The sequence below is a fragment of the Cricetulus griseus genome, chromosome X, assembly GCF_003668045.3.
Source record: "Cricetulus griseus strain 17A/GY chromosome X, alternate assembly CriGri-PICRH-1.0, whole genome shotgun sequence".
Taxonomy (NCBI): Eukaryota; Metazoa; Chordata; class Mammalia; order Rodentia; family Cricetidae; genus Cricetulus; species Cricetulus griseus.
This window is the reverse complement of record NC_048604.1, coordinates 125,823,720-125,839,479: the sequence shown is the minus strand read 5'-3', so window position 1 is coordinate 125,839,479 and position 15,760 is coordinate 125,823,720. Positions and strand designations below refer to the sequence as shown.

The window sequence follows — 15,760 nt, the reverse complement described above, 5'->3', positions numbered from 1 at the left end:
GTGGGGAAATGTCGAGGAAGGAGGGAGGAAAAACAGTGGTTGGGTTATGAAAAATAGAATAGAATAGGATAGATGATAGATAGGTAGATAGGTAGATAGATAGATATAGTTAAACAAACAAATAATGAATAAATGCAACCCAAAGAAAACAAAGCAATTTTATATGTGTTAGAGAAAACTGAACATATAGGAGAAAGATGGATAAGAGAATTTTGACTATATAGATTTGTACTTTTCAAACTTTTTGTATATACTATAAAACATTAAATTTAAAAATAACAATTAGCCAGGCATGGTAGCATACACCATTAATCTCAGAACTCAGAGGCAGGTGGGTCTCAGTGAGTTATATGCCAGTCTGACCTACAGAGCAAGTTCCAGGGCAGCAAAGGCTGCACAGTAAGACCCTTTCTAAAAAAAAATTAAACTGTCACTGTAAGTATAAAATAACAATAATGGGGTATTTATGGGAATGTTCTAAAATTTTAAGGCATTTAAACAAAAATTATAATAGTATTAATGATGTACAATAGAATATTTAAGAGATAAATTGTTTTTAACTAATTTGAAGGAAAATAAGAGATAGAAAGGTGCCAGACATGGTGGCACATATCTATATCAGAAGGCTAAAAGCAGAAGGGTTACAAGTCCAAGGCCAGTCTAGGTAACTCAGCAAGACTCTATCTCAATTTTTTTTCTTTTTTAAATTTGAATTAGAAACAAGATTGTTTTACATGTCAATCCCAGTTCCCTCTCCCTCCCCTCCTCCCCCTATCTCAAATTTAAAAAAATTAAAAGGTTGGGGTGGGGGCTGGAGAGATGCCTCTGTCGTTAAGAGAATCTAGCTGCTTTCCAGAGGACCTGGTTTTGATTTCCAGCATCCATATGGCATCTAACAAGCAGTAACTCCAGTCCCAGGAAATCTGACACCCTTTTCTGGTCTCTATGGGCACAAACATACATGCAGGTCAAACACCTATACACTTAAAATAATAAAGTGTTCGTTAAAAAAGTTTGGATATAGCTTCATGAGGACCCTACTAGAATGTAGCTTCAATAGTTGTGAAAATTTTATCAGGAATGGGGGACATGCTTACAAAATATGTTTTTCATTAAGGCTCAGAAGTTCAGAATAAAAAAGTCCTACCCTCTAGGTCTCTCTTTTTCCCTCACCTCATAGGCCTTGGCATGTCTCCCTGGCTGAGGAGGATCTTGGGTGACCACCATGTTAATGCTATCCCTGGGGTCTCTTATTGGTAACTCTGCTCTATTCAGGTTCTCCAGTTCTGCTGAAGTCTGTAGACTTACCAGGATCTTCTAGGGTCAGAAGGGAAATCCTCCAGTCTTTGCTATGCGGTTTCCCACTGGGACCCCACAGAATACTCAAAGATACCTGAGAAGATAGTGTGAAAATTATCAGAATCACACAACATTTGCTACTAAACATACGATAGTGCTAAAGTATCCAGTTCAACCCACTGGATACTGTAGTACAGTATCTATTAGATACCCACAGGAGACAAAGTCCTGGAAATATCGATTCGAAGTAGACTATGAGGAAGTATGTAAGATTTGGAGTAAGATTAATAAAAATTTAAATTTTAGCTCTGCCACTGTTTAGGTATGATATTATAAAAATATTTCTTGAGTTTTACTTTTAAATGAATAAAAACTACCCTCAAGTGATTGTGAAAATTAAAATGGGATGATGTTTGTAAGGTACTTAGCATAAGACTGGCACAATGAAAATAGCTCACATATCAGCAGGTAGTCTTAAACAAGTTGAGCATTCTGAATCTCAAAGTTTCAAATTCAATAAACCTTTTAAACACTGACATGATATGGAGATGTACATTTACACATGACTGTGAAGGATCACATTCAAAACAAGGTTGCAAAAAATACTACATAAATTACCTTCAAGTTAAGATGTAAGGTAGAGATGAAACATATAAGAAGTTCAAATATAGATTTGGATTTCAGTCCCTACCTCTTCATGTTAAATGAAAGTGTTCCAAAATCTGAAAAAGAAACACAAAATATAAAACATTTCTAATCCCAAGATTTGCAGATAAAGACTAATTACTCTGTGTAAGGACCCATGTAATATGCAAAGGCAGAGAGATGTCATATAATTTGCACAAAATGTTTCATCTACATATTAATAATTCTTGTTTATATATGTGCAGAAACAGAAGGTTAGTAATTACAAGTTAGAGCCAGTCTACCTTACTTCCAAGTTCATCTTCACAGCTGGGTGTGAGCACACACCTTTAATCCTGGCACTCAGGAGGCAGAGGCAGGCAGATCTCTGTAAGTTTGAGGCCAGCCTGGTCTACATAGCAAGTTCCAGGACAGCCAGGGATACATACACAGAGAAACACTGTCTCAGAAAAACAAAAACAAAAAAAATGAGAGATAAAGAGAGGGAGGGAAGGAGAGAAGGAGGAAGAGAGAGAGAGAGAGGGAGGGAGGGGGAGAGAGAGAGAGAGAGAGAGAGAGAGAGAGAGAGAGAGAGAGAGAGAGAGAGAGAATACAAGGAGACGGAGAAAAAGAGAAGGCTCAGCAGTTATAAGCACTGACTGCTCTTCCAGGGCTCCCATGTTTGGTTTCCAGCACTCACATGGTGGCTAACAACTGTTTCTAACTCCAGTCCCAGGGGATCTATGTCCTCTTCTAGCCAGCTCAGGCATTGCATGCCTGTGGTGTAAAAAACCTGTATGTGTATGCAAAATACCCATATACATAAAATAAAATATATAAATCTCAAAAATAAATCACACAAATGAGTGAGTTTGAAAGAGACCAGGGTAGGGTGGGGACTGATGATGACATAACACAGCAATAACAAATAGCTTCTAAAAAGTAAAAAGAAATAGTGGATAATTTATACACAACATGAGAAATAATGAATTGGCGAATTCTATGAATTTTCTTTTTCATTTCCAAATATCACCTAAAGATACTGAAGAAACATATATACAGTCCTCAACAGAAACATAAGAAAAACAAAAGGCTTTATGAAATGCCCCTTCATAAAAGATTAAGGAAAGGTGGCCTAATGGAACAGAAATATGAGAGATTTTTGATAAATTTAAAATATGTATTTTTAATGCTCAGCTATTTCTAGCAGAGCACTAATGTTTGTTTGTTTTTATTAGACAGGAAGATTTCACTAATTAGCCCAAGCTTGCCTCAAACTCTATTAGCTGAAACTAGCATTGAATTCATAACCCTTTCTCACCTTTCATAGTACCAGGGGTGTAGGAGTGCAGCTGACATGCATGTTCTTTTCAAGAGACAACTGAACATTTTGCAAGATAGAAAATACCTGGGATCAAAAAAAAAGAAAAATACATGGGATCATAAAATATTATAAAACAGAAAGGGCATTGGTGGTGCACGCCTTTAATCCCAGCACTCGGGAGGCAGAGGCAGGCCAATCTCTATGAGTTTGAGACCAGCCTGGTCTACATGAGTTAGTTCCAGGACACCCTCCAAAGACACAGAGAAACCCTGTCTCGAATCCCCCCAAAAAAAACAGAAAGTTAAGAAAATTCCCAAGTACTTGAAATATTGTCATAGAATCTATGGGCCATAGATGTCTTAAGGGAAAATTTAAAAGCAATAAATGAAAACACAGCACATTAAATTCTATACAATGATAGTAAAGCAGCATTGAGAGGGAAATTTGCAGAAGTAAATGTTTCTATTTAAAAAAAATGGGGGGCATAGAAGCAGGAGGCCAGGCAGCACAGTTCTGTGACCATGTGCAGAATCGCATGGCCCAAGAAGAAAGTCAGCTCTAGCAGGAGCGCAAGTGCAGACAAGGTTGTCAGTAAAATCCATGCCTGCCAAATGCGAATAAAGCCAGAAAAGGCCACAAGAAATAATAAATCATCAGACAAAACTGTGCAGACAAGGGGAGATGGGAGCAAAGAGCAAACAGGCTGAAGTGGGTGACCAAATTCTGCCTGTAGAAAATGAAGAAACTAAAAACTGGGAGATTTCAGACTCCACTGAACTCCAAAGGAAAAGCCAAGTTGGACTAGCCATGTCTACTAGTGGATCTTTGTCCCTCTTCTTACACAATCTAGAGTATTTTTATCAAATATTTTATAAAAGCAAGGCTTTTTTAGTAGCTCTAGATACAATTTTTAAAGAGGGTAATCCCATCCTTCCTATCTTCTAAGTGTAAATGACTTTGTTTTTTATTCTTCTCTCATACAATACATCCCAACCACAACCTCTCCTCCTTCCACTCCTCTCAGTGCCCCCCACTCATCTACCCTCTCCCATATCCACTGTTCCTCCATTTCCCTTCAGAAAAGAGCAAGCTTCCCAGGGATATCAACCAAACACAAGTAAATGAGTTTTTAAGAGGTGAAATCAGAGCTGGACAGATGACTCCAGTTAAGAGTATAACAGACCCTCTCTGGGAGCAGATGGGAGGTGGGAAGAGTGGGAGAAGAGGGAGGGGGAACTGGGATTGGAATGTAAAAAATAAATTAATTTAAAAAAGAGTGTAACAGGGCCCCAGACCCTAGGACAAGTGACTCCACGATGGAAATGTCATCCAGGCTGTAAAACTAGCACACAGCACCACCTGCCAAAACTAAAACAAAGGCCTAATCCATCATAGCCAATAGTTCTGGGAATGCCTCTAAATGTATGAACCTTGCTTTTTGGCTTCTTTACTTCTGCTTCTGACTAAATGTTGTTGTTAACTTAAGTATGGTAACTCAAAACATTATTTTTGTGCTTAAAAGTTTGTCCTGTGAAAGGCTAACAACCATCCACAAAACCAGTTATAGGGGATCCAACACCTTCTGACTTCCGCAGGCACAGATACACACAGATTCTGACCTCTGCAGACATCAGGTATGCACATGGTACACACATATACATGCAAGCAAAAACACTCATAATCATAAAATAAGTCTAAAAGAGGTGAAATCACTTGTTGATTGTTTTGTTGTTGTTTTGGTTTGGTTTTGGTCTTAGGTACAACCAGAAGGCAATGAAATACTGAATCATGGGAGGTTGTGGCTATTGCAGGAGTGTCTTAGTTAGGGTTTCTATTGCTGTGAAGAGACACTATGACCACAACAACATTACCTGGGGGTATCTTACAGTTTCAGAGGTTTAGCCCATTATCCTCATGGAACATGGCATCATGTAGACAAACATGGTGGTGCTGGAGAAGGAGCTGAAAGTTCTGCATCTTGATCCACAGGCAACAAGAAGTGAACTGTGTACTACACTGAGCGTAGCTTGACATACTTCCTCCAATAAAGCCACACCTTCTAATAGTGCCACTCCTTATGGGGGCTACTTTCTTTCAAACCATCATAAAGAGTCAGTTAACATTCCATAGAAGGTGCTTAGTTTTAGATTCTACAATACAAAGCATACTAAATGGCAATTCAGAGGCTCAGTTTTATAGATAATGTGTCTCAAATATTTTAAATTACCCCTAGTCTTCTGTTTTTAGACCTGCTTAAACACAGACACACAGACACACACAGACACACACAGACACACACAGACACACACAGACACACACACACACACACACACACACACACACACACACACACACACACACACACACACACACACGAACTGTGTGCCCTTTGTAACATGTCTAGTTATGGTGGTCCAGTTTTCCTAACAATCTTAGTAATGTGCTGTGAAAGACTGAATATTTCAGTATGCAGTGTATATGACATAAAATTATGAATCAGTGGAAGTAAAAATAGGAGCATTTGACAATGTTGTTCCATGAGGTCATCTTCAGAAAAATTTGGTGCCAAGTTTGAAGCTGGGGCTTCATCAGGATAACTGTCTGAAAAGACACACAATATATAGCTTGCTAGATTTTTGGTACATGTGTTAAGAATTATATGAAGTGAAATGTCTGTGTACTGATCGTTAACCAATAAAACATCAACTATGGAAGGAAAAGAAAAGAGGATTGGTGAGATAGCTTAGAAGATAAAAGTGGAAGGAGAGAACTCAATACACAAAGTTGTCATCTGACCACATATGTGCCCTCCACATCCTGCACACACACTACACAATAATAGTGTCATGCTAATGCTCCAAGGATGTACCACAAAGGGGTGGGAAATGGTGTAGAAATCATTACTAAATTCCTAACCCCTGCAATGACTATGGGCCTTGGCTGTGGGGTTCACTGATCCCAAAATTTACCTTATTCCCCACTCTGTCTACTCCGGCTAAAATAAATATACTAGTAATACTTTTAATGAGTCCTTAAGTCTAATGCACCATCAATAAAAACATCTTTAGGGGTCTAATAAGATGGCTCAGTAGTGCTTGCCACTGAGCCTGATGACCTGAGTTCAATACCTAAACTAGCAGTAAAAAAGGAATAGACTTTTTGAGTCAGGGTTTTTCTGTGAAACAGTACTGGCTGTCCTGGAACTCTGGAGACCAGGTTGGCCTCAAACTCACAGAGATCTGCCTGCCTCTGCCTCCTGGAGTGCTGGGATTAAAGGCGTGTGCTCCACTATATGCCATGTCAAGGAGCAGCAAGTGGCAACTGAATTTCAAGGTGTCACCCTACTGGGAGGAGACTCTGTTACGGAAGGCCCTGAGACCACAGACCTACAAATGTCTTTTGCTTCTGCTGAGCCTTTACATGTTTGCTGCCACTACCTGTAGACAGAGTTTCTGTTCTGCCTGGTCCCACAGCCATTTAATACCAAATCAACACACAGAGGCTTATATTAATTATAAACCATTTGGCCAATAGCTTGGGCCTCTTATTTGCTAGCTCTCTCTTAATTAGTTAACCTATTTCTGTTAAACTATGTATTGTCATGAGGCTGTGGCTTATCCATAATGCTCTGGCATGTTACTCCTTTGGTGGCTACATGGCAACTCTCTGGGGGCTGCTCTCTACGTCCCTCTTCCCAGAATTCTCCTCTTCTGGTAGCCCCACCTATCTTCCTGGCTGGCTACTGGCCAATCAGTGTTTTATTCATTATCACCAATAAGAGAAACATATATTCACACCATACAGAAGGACCTCTCCCATCAGTTACCTTTCTCTGGTATCTGGCATGGTGTGAATGGGTGCCTGTAATGTAATGTGTTTATCTCATGGAAATATCCCATTCTACTGGGGATTTTTACCTATAGATTATGAAAGTGATTCCTCCCTAAACTGTACTGTCTAATTGGTAATAATGGTAGCTTATACATAATTAGCAGACATAGGAATGTTGACACAAGTGATGGACAGTCACCTCTCCTTCTCTAAGAGCGGGGCTCAGGCACCAGCGACGACATCCCCTATCTTAGAAGTTCCAAAGCCACAGAGAAACCCTGTCTCGGAAAAAAAGAAAATAACAACAACAACAACAAAAGTTCCCTTTTCTGGGCCCAAGTTTTTAAACTTTTATTAATTTTAATTTTTGGTCCTTCATTTTCCCCTTTTCTTATAGGTAACCCACTCTTGGGTTACCAGTAGACAATTTTAAAAACTCTGGGGAAGTTTGGGGTGCACAATAGTAAATTTGTATCTATTGTAATCATGTCCCCTATGTATGGGAGTTTCCTTTTAACTTTGCATCTCAACCAGGGAAAGGAGGTGACAAAGTCTTTCCTGAACTACTTCCTGCTGACTTTTGGGGTGTTGTCTGGGGCCCCAAGAAGGCTGAAATGCTGGTCAAAAGCAAAAAAGGGGATTCAGGAAATGGGGTATCTAGTTTGCATACTCTGTTGAAGATACAGGGAGTGTTCACATTGGTTGGGCTGGTTCACACCCACAGCAAGTCCAGAGCTTGCAGTCTTTAGGAGCAGGGTTCAGTCAGCAACTGATGCTCCTCTGCCAGAAGGGAAAATCTGTTGAGACATGTTTAAACTGGGAACAGAAGTTAAAACTTATATACTTAATTGGAACTCTTAGGCCTATAGTTTTAGTGATCAAGAAGGACAGGAGTCCCAAGACCAGGGGAAAAAATCCCAACCTCAGGAACAGGCAGGTGGGGTAGCAAAAGCTTTACTTATCTGGAGTCCTTTTGATCTGTGAGAAGTGGTTCCAAGCTTTATGACTTTTGATCCTCTGAAACCTATATGAACTTTATTATATAAAAGGACATAAAAGTTTTAGACGTATTATCATTACCAATCTGTACTAAAACACACATTGCAGAAAAAAACAGATATTGGGTATCTGTAAAACATCAGGAATATACTTATACCTTTGAGTCCTAGAAAAAACTACAGATTTGGGTTAGAAGCTTGCACATTTTTCTTCTGTCCAGAGAGATCCAGGTATAGTGTGGACAGAGGTGCCTTAGGCCTGATGAAAAGCCCTTTATGTTTATACTTAGATGACAACCAAAATAAATCTTAAAACCTTGAGCTTGTGACTGAACAGCAGGTAGCCACCGCTCTACCAGCTTATCAGAACTTTATTAAATATTAAGCTCTGAACTTTTATATTTTAAATTATTTTTATACCCTTAAGACTTACATGTCTTTATATTCTCAGATCCTTATTTAGGAGCCCTATCAAGGCTGCCTGATGCTGCCAAGTTGACAAAGTTATAGCTAGCCCAACCATCAATACTATCAGAGATCTGAGAAAGATAATTTCTATGTTACTTTGAGTCTATTAAAAATGGCAGGAACCCCGGAGAATGGGAAGGACCAGGATCTCCTAAGCTAATTTGGAGCATGAGGGTAGGGGGAGGGAGCTGGCAGAATGTGAGGAGGAGAAGAGAGGGGAAGATAAGAAATGGAGGAGCAGAAAGGTTGAGTTGGGGGAAGAATAGAGGAGAGCAGTATGAGAGATATCATAACAGAGGGAGCCAGTATAGATCCAAGGAGAGATCTGGCACTAGGGAGATTTCCAGAGATCTACAAGGATGACACCAATTGACAATCTAGGCAATGGTGGAGAGGATAGCCTAAATGCCCTTCCCCTATGAAGAGACTGATGACTACTTTTTATGCCGTCCCAGAGCCCTCATCCAGTAGCTGATGGAAGCAGACACCCACAGATATACACTGAACTGAACTCTGGAACCTAGTTGCAGAGAGAGAGGAATGAAGATCAAAGGCTGGTGAATCCCACAGAAACAGCTGGCCTGAACAAGGGGGAGCACATGGAACCCAGAATGCTGTCTGGCAGGCCAGCACAGGACTGATCCAGACCCCTGAACATGGATGTCAATGAGGAGGCCTCTGCACTCTAGGGGGCCCCTGGTAGTGGATTAGTATTTTTCCCTGGTATAAGAAGGGACTTTGAGAGTCCATCCCACATGAAGGGATGCACTCTTGCCCTGGACACATGGGGGAGGGCCTAGGCCAGGCCCAGGATGATGTTGTAGACTTTGGGGAGCCCCCTTCAAGGTCCCTACCCAGCCTGGGTAATGGAGGGTGGCTGGGAATGGGGGCAGGTGGGATGTATGGGGGGAGGGGAAGGAGAGGGAGGAGGGATTGACATGTGAAGCATGTCAATTGTTCCTAATTTGAACTAATAAAAAATTACAAAAAAGAAGCAAAACCCCCCAAAAAATATTTCAAGATAATATAGTGCAAAAAATGAAAACATAATTATATGTTTCTCAAATTTCCCCAAAGGCCAAAAAGAGTTAAAACCAAAAATGCAATCAGTAAGAATTAGATTATTTTCAAGTTTTTCACCTAAAACTATTCTTGGAGTAGCCTGAGAATCTGCAACATCAAACTGCCTACAAAATGTAGCAAATAAAACTAGAGCCTTCCAGCAAGTTCTTCCTCCATGAAACTGTTATGTTTTGATACTGTTCATAATTTTGTTTCATATATAATACCAGTTGGATATAAATTTCCATGCATACATGGGAAACCCCAATTGTTTTCTACTTCAGCATTTTCTATGATTATTTCTCAGTTACCTCTAAGTATCCTGTTAACTAATAAAAAAAGTCTCCTTAAGTTCATGATTAAAATTGTCATAAATTTTAAAGATCCAAAATCTTAAATTAAGAAAGCCTTAAGTTTAAATCTTTAAAAGTTAATGACCATTGTTCACTGGATTTTATTGTTTTTTTTTTAGTTTTATGCTTTTCCCTTGATCTGATAAAAGATCAGACTCTGGCATTGTTTTATACAGCATAAAGACAAATTTTATACAGTATTCCAAATTCCTAATGCATGATTAGTAGTGAATGAACATCAGTTTGACATTTGAAAATATGGCTGGCTGTGTCTTGGATATTCTCCGCTGTCAGGTATGTAAAGATCTGTGCTCAAAGTACACTACAGACACGACATGCACAATGCCACTCCCTAACTAATCAGCTAAAGAGCACAGCCCCAGGCACGGCATGGGGCCCTGGAAGCTCCAAATACCATTGTATCATATATGGAACTTAACTTTGCTGAATAGCCCTTTACAAATGTCCTTTCTAGAATCCATATGACTAAACAATAATAATGGTCCTGCTTATACTAGCAAATGATTTGAATTTTTTTATTATTGGTCATGTTACTGAAATCCCTTATTGTCTACAGGGTCAAGCTGTTGTGGAAAGACACCATCAAATACAGAACTGGCAAATTCTAATAAGTAAAAAGGGGATATTAAATATACCCACATAAATCCTCACATACTAGAGGATAATGCATTTTCTGCTGCCCAAAAGCTTTTTGCCCTAAAGGAGAGACAACCTAAAGTATATGTTAAATGAATCAAGCTAGAAACTAATCAATGAAAAATGACCCATTGCTAACATCAGGTGTGGTTATGCTTGTGTCTTTTCAGAAAATGAATGAAGTACCAGATGGCTCCTGATCTGATGCACCTGACCAAGACATCCAGAGACCACCAGATGAGTGAAATATTTGAAAGCAGATGACAAATCCATCAAAAGGAGATCTCCCAAGGGGGTAAGTAAGCTGATAACTTGGGAAGACATCGGGACTTTAACTTATCAAGCTGAGACTTTGGGGAAATAACAAGGACTAACCAAAAAAATGATGCTATTGTTAAATATAACATTGTTTAATGACTGTATTGCATGTTAATTCTTGTCAATGCATAATCCAAATGCCTTTCATCAGGGGAGATAAAAGACATGCCTGTGATATATGACATATAATAGGAGACATATGATATTGTTTTGTCATGCTAAGGATTGTTTGTAAAGGTTTAAGTGGAATAGGCTGTATTATACCCATTTTGCTCATACAAAAATATTAGCAGAAATTAATTAAGAGATGAGTGAATTGAGGATGGCTTTCCCCTTTCCCTGGTCATTTGTTAGCTCTTCTTATAATTCTCTGGTGCTTGCCTATACTAATTAGACTAGCCATGGAGGCAATGCATTCTCCCATGGCCTCTATCACAGCTACTATTTTAAAAAATTAGAAGGGATGAGATGTTGTGGGCACAAAGGTCCTTGCTCCCATAAATCACTAGGGAAACTAGGAATGCTAAATACACAGGGGCCTCTTTTCAATGGAGATAAAATACCTGTTTTCCCGCCCAGAAGGCTAGAAGTGGACATTGTTAATGAACTGGTGGCCTCACCCCAATGCCTGTTTATCCCAGACTCCCCCCTCTTAGCTCCCCATTAGTAGAACCTACCTTTACTGGGGATGTCACATGTATTATATGACCTGCTGACCTCTATGCTATCTTGGTCAGAGACCACATTAGATTCTAAGCCTTTTAGCTATAGAGCCCACCGTTAAGGTCACATGTACTTTGCAAAGGAGTTTCTATGTAGTCACACCTGAAGCTTTATTGTACACCTAGATTTCAATGATTGTTGCCTGGACACCTTTTCCCAAATTGTACCATTCTAAATATGCTGACAATGAACAGCCTGACATTAGACTCTCCAAAGTCTGATTCAGGTAGATGAGGTCAATCTGAACCGGGTTTTCACTCTCATCTCTGCCTGTATTGGCACCTGCAAGGTCCTTCTCAGACAAACACTTTATGTGAAGAGAACATGCTTTGAAACAGGCATGGTGGGTGGTACACATCTGTGACACATATCTTCTAGTGATGCAAAGAGGATGAGGGAAAGCAAGACAACAAATCCAAAGATGTCTTAGAGTTTCTATTGTGTGAAGAGACACAATGACCATGGCAACTCTTATAAAGGAAAACACTTAACTGGGGCTGGCTTACAGATTCAGAGGTTTAGTCCACTGTCATCATGACAAGAAGCATGGCAGTGTATAGGCAGATGTGGTCCTGGAGAAGGAGTTGAGAGTTCTACATCTTGATCCACAGACAGCAGAAGGAAACCATGCCTGACATTGGGTATAGCTTGAGCATATGAGACCTCAAAGCCCACCACTACAGTGACACACTTCCTCCAACAAAATACCTACTCTTCCGGGTATTGGTGGCGCATGCTTTTAATCCCAGCACTGGGGAGGCAGAGGCAGGTGGATCTCTGTGAGTTTGAGTCCAGCCTGGTCTACAGTGCAAGTTCCAGGACAACCTCCAAAGCAATACAGAGAAACCCTGTCTCGAAAAACCAAAAAAATTTAAAAAGACACCTACTCCAACAAGGCCACACCTCCTAATAGTGTCACTCCCTATGGATCAAGCATTCAAACACTGAGTCTATAGAGGCCATACCTATTCAAACCACCACAAAGGCCTAGCCTCAGAAATACCATATTTTCTCTCCTCATGTGCCACTAAACAAAGCAAATGACCCAAGCAAGTAAATCATCAAGGGCAAAAAGTATGGCTACAGGAAAAGGTAAAAATTTGGGACCAATCTCTCACAGCCCAATTGATGGTTACTCAACTCTTTCTGATGTTTTTCTAATAAATACTTCAAATAGTATAGCACAATAGTTAAGTGAATAATTTGGAGAGAAATGTGCCTAAAATGCATAAGAAAAGTTCAAGTTGAAAGGGTAACTATAAACCCCTAAAAATGAAGACCAATGACAGAGCTTAACTTCATAAAATATATGAACATTCCATAAAGCTTCAATAATTAAAATAGTGTGGGAACTAGGTACACGATGCATGCTTGAAATCCTAACATTCAAGAGGTAAAGGAACGAGGATTGCTAGCTCAAAACCTAAACTACAGAATAAGCTCAAAACCAGCCTATACTAAATAGCAATATCATATCTCAAAAACCATACCTAACCAAACCAACCAAATAAATAAGACCATGTAATCATGACACTTGAATATACAAGCCACTGAGACAGTGTAAAATGTCTATAAAGAGTTTGTGAATAACTAAAATAGCATCTCAAATCATGAGGGGCAAAGGTGAATTTTTAAATAAATAGTATATTCATTTCTTAAGACAGTAACAAGTTACCACAAACTGGCTGGTTTAAACCAACAGAATTTCTTCTGTCACAGTTCTAGAGACTAGAAATCCAAAATTGCTGGGCAGTGGTGGTATACACCTTTAATCCCAGCACTCAGGAGGCAGAGGCAGGTGGATCTCTGTGGGTTCGAAGCCAGCCTGGTCTACAAAGCTAGTTCTAGGACAGTCAGGGCTATACAAAGAAACCCTGTCTCAAAAAATCCAAAAAAGGGAAAGAAATACAAAGTCATGAGATCATAGAGTGAAGTCCTTTTGAAGAAAATATATTCTATACTGTTTCTATTATGAATCTATTTGATGGCTTGCTCTTAGCTTTTAGAGGGCACCAGAAATCCTTGATATGCCTTGGTTTGTACATTTGTAGCTCCAGAAATCAAGCCCAGTACCTCATGCATGGTAGGTAAGATTCTACCACTAAGCTATTACCTTGTCCTTTTAATTTATAAATCTATCACCATGTTAGTATCATTTTCATTGCTGTGACTAGATCTGAAAAAAGAAACCAAATGAGGAATTTTTTTTTTTTTTTTTTTTTTTTTTTAGTCGCACTCAATTTCAGACATTGCATTCCATGAACAGCTTGTTCTTTTCTTTTTAGGCCTCTTAGCAAGGCAGAAAGTCATGGCAGAAGACTATCATGGAGGAAAGACACTTTCAGCAGTCAAAAAAGAGAGAATGGGCTGGAGAGATGGCTCAGAAGTTAAGAGCACTGGCTGCTATACCAGGGTTCCTGCATTCAATTCCCAGTAACCACATGGTACCTCACAACCGTCTGTAATGAGATCCGATGCCCTCTTCTGGCCTGAAGGCATACATGCAGACAGAACACTGTTTACATAATAAATAAATCTTTTCAAAGAAAGCAGAGAGAGACTCAGGAGGCAGAGGCAGGCAGATCTCTGTGAGTTCAAGGCCAGCCTGGTCTACAAAGTGAGTTTTAGGTCAGCCAGGACTATACAGAGAAACCTTGTCTTGAAAAAGCAAAAACAAAACAAAAAAGGCAGAAAAAAGAAGGCTATAGGAACAACATATACTTTAAAGGCACACCATCAGTGATTTACTTCATCCAACTAGGCTCCATTTCCTATGAGCCATTCAGCTATAAACTCATCAATGAATTAATCCATTAAGGAAATTATTGTCATCTAATCACTTCTCAATAGTGTCACCTGCTACAAATCAAGCATCCAGCACATGAGCCTTTAGACAGGACATTTTATACCTAAACTGTAACAACGACTCTAATGTCCATCAGTTTTCACACCACCTCCTATGTCTTTCTCTTCTTTGTCTTAGGATATTTTTCATTAGAAAAGGGCCAATTTAGTTAATCTAGGATGGCCCCACCTCAAGATCCTTAATTAAATGTGCAAGTCTTTTTTCAAACTTCATTCACTGTGGCTATATATTTTTGGTAAACATTATTCTACATTAAACACAGACATTTGCAAACAGATTAAGCTGGACTTGGTGTCTTACATCTGCAATGCCAGAAGGTGAAAGGTTGGGACAAGAAGATTTCCAGTTCCAAACCCCCTAGACTACACAGTGAATTCAATGCCATCCTAACTATATGCCAAGACACTGCCTCAAAAAAAAAAAAAAACTGTAGGGCTGGAGAGATGGCTCAGAGGTTAAGAGCGCCGACTGCTCTTCCAGAGGTCCTGAGTTCAATTCCCAGCAACCACATGGTGGCTCACAACCATCCGTTATGAGATCTGGTGCCCTCTTCTGGTGTGCAGATATACACGGAAGCAGAATGTTGCAAACATAATAAATAAATAAAATCTTTAAAAAAAAACTGTAGATGAATGTTAAATTGGACTCATACCTTATACCATATATACAAACTCTAAATGGATCAAAATTGAAATGTGAAAATGAAACAATATACAAGTAAAAGAAAACTCTGGGTATATTTCTTTCTAGTCTGGATTGGGGAAAGCAATTGTAACTGTGCCACAAAGTCAGACATCTCAGAGGAAAAAAATGAGTTGCTAAATGTAAAATGCTTAGAGCTATGCATGGAATGATATCTGCTATTTGTTGAACAGCAGTTATAGCCCTAAGAGTCCTACAGGTTGTTTGTTCCCTTCTCCTTGACTTCTCCTTCCCTCACCCTGTGGTAACACTCATGGGTAAAACTTTACCTCTTCCCCAGTGGTACTGCCCACAAAGTGACTTTCCCTCCCTGAACTCCCTGGCAACCACTAGGATTCCTTACCAGAAGGGAAGTACTCCGATATATCTCTCTCTTCTTTCTCAATGGTATTTTTTACAGACTCACTGTATCAACCTGACTTGCCCCATTTCTTCCAGAGCTATCACTCAAAAGAGCATGGGCCCATCCTCAATTTCCACCCCTTTCCTATACATACACCTCTTAGGAGGTAAGTTCTGTCTTGCTCTCATGTCA

At 39.5% G+C, this 15,760-nt stretch overlaps 2 long non-coding RNA genes across 7 annotated transcripts in view; one reads left to right on the top strand and one right to left on the bottom strand.

The window, feature by feature from the left end:
• LOC103162321 overlaps positions 1–15,760 on the bottom strand; it is a 38,032-nt gene that overhangs the window by 14,331 nt on the left and 7,941 nt on the right. For 2 of the 4 annotated variants that reach the window (XR_003488296.2, XR_003488294.2), the window contains exons 3-5: positions 3,245–3,331; positions 1,918–2,021; positions 1,309–1,393 (exon numbers count right to left, since the gene is read on the bottom strand). This is a non-coding gene — a long non-coding RNA (uncharacterized LOC103162321). Of the gene's footprint in view, positions 1–1,308; positions 1,394–1,917; positions 2,022–3,244; positions 3,332–7,277; positions 8,738–15,760 lie in introns of those variants that run through there. The other 2 variants (XR_003488297.2, XR_003488295.2) reach the window with 2 other exon arrangements.
• Positions 9,184–14,140, top strand: LOC118239422. Of its 3 annotated transcripts, none has more exons than XR_004771465.1 (3): positions 9,184–9,243; positions 10,787–10,911; positions 13,943–14,140. It is a non-coding gene; the product is annotated as an uncharacterized LOC118239422 (long non-coding RNA). The 3 variants fall into 3 exon arrangements; XR_004771467.1 differs by lacking the exon at positions 9,184–9,243 and adding an exon at positions 9,284–9,407; XR_004771466.1 differs by lacking the exon at positions 9,184–9,243 and adding an exon at positions 9,477–10,253.